Raw genomic sequence first — 1,470 nt, 5'->3', positions numbered from 1 at the left:
CGCACCGCAGCTGTGTGGAAATCTGCGTGACGTGGATCAGACGCGAGACTCCTCCTTTACCTGCTCCCGTTCACTTCCTTTATTTACTACACTACGCAGTGTTTTTACACAACTACCCACTTTTTATTGCAATAATCTGAACAGTGAACATAAAAAGATAACAGAGTATCTATTATTATATATTAAACATTTCAAATATAATGATAAACAGATACAAAAAATGAGAATAATTCGCATTGAAACAAGTAAAAGTATTGCAAATTTAGTCAAACGACAGATTTAAGGCTTTACTTTAATTTAAGTCCTTTTTGCTTTGTTATTTCATATTTAAGGTGTACAGGTAGTGATTTAATTCTATTTTAAAATTAGTAAAATTGTTTTTTTTTACTTTTTTTAATGCTTAATTTTTTAGCATTTATGAATAAAGAATTTTCCATACCCCTACTGAAAAAAAACAGCTAAGACCAGCATAAGGTGGTGAGCTGGTTGTAGCTGGTCTTCCAGCTTGGTTAGCTGGTTTTGCTGGTGTAGCAGGCTAGCTGTGTTTTGGTCCCTTTTTAAGCTGGTCTAGCTGGAAGACCAGCTACTGCCACCTTAAACCAGCTAAAACCTACCAGCTTTTGCTGGTCTTAGCTGGATTTTTTTAGTAGGTATATAATTAATTGATTCATAATGTACTAAATTTTGAAATCAATAGAACTATCATAAAAATAAATTTAAATTAAATTATATATTAATGTTAGTACTATTTTACTACTTTACAGAAAACACATTTCAAGTCCACATTTTTTCACAACTATGCAGCACGAGAGGAATGTGTTTGCTTATATTGATGTCTCGTGACTTTTTATTACACACAAAGTGAAACTATTGTACTGAGTATGAAATCATACAGTCGAATACAACATAAAATAAATTTTCTATAAACATATAAAATACAGATATGGAGAGTTATGCGTGTTTTACTTTTTTTCATATATTATTGGATAGAAATTAATGAAATATAAAATGATTAAAGAATCATTAAAGGGATAGTTCACCCAAAAATTAAAATTCTGTCATTATTTACTCACCATCAAGTTATTTTTTGTTTTGATGATCACAAATGAATTTTGAACAGTGTTTGTAACCAGTTTTAAGAAGTCAACAGGGCTCTAGAACTACTTACAAACATTCCTCAGCAAAACAAAAACAAAAAATGAATGAAATAATAAAGACTGTGATCTGTGCTGTGCTCATGTTTCAGTGCGTTGTGTGAAACAATGAGATGTGTTTAACTTCTTCACAGAAATCTGCTGTATAAACAAACATGTGACAAAAGACATAAACCAGTGACCTCATCACAGGACCTATTTGTGACACACATGTAAAAACTATGACAAACATAGCCTACATATATTCTGTGTAAGAAATGTCAATTTTCACTCCCAGACTTCTTTTAGATTGGTTTCCTCATGTCTGGTGAGTGTC

This window comes from Misgurnus anguillicaudatus, chromosome 7 (genome assembly GCF_027580225.2).
Source record: "Misgurnus anguillicaudatus chromosome 7, ASM2758022v2, whole genome shotgun sequence".
In the NCBI taxonomy this organism is placed as follows: Eukaryota; Metazoa; Chordata; class Actinopteri; order Cypriniformes; family Cobitidae; genus Misgurnus; species Misgurnus anguillicaudatus.
The sequence above is the reverse complement of the archived record's forward strand: the minus strand, read 5'-3'. Positions refer to the sequence as shown.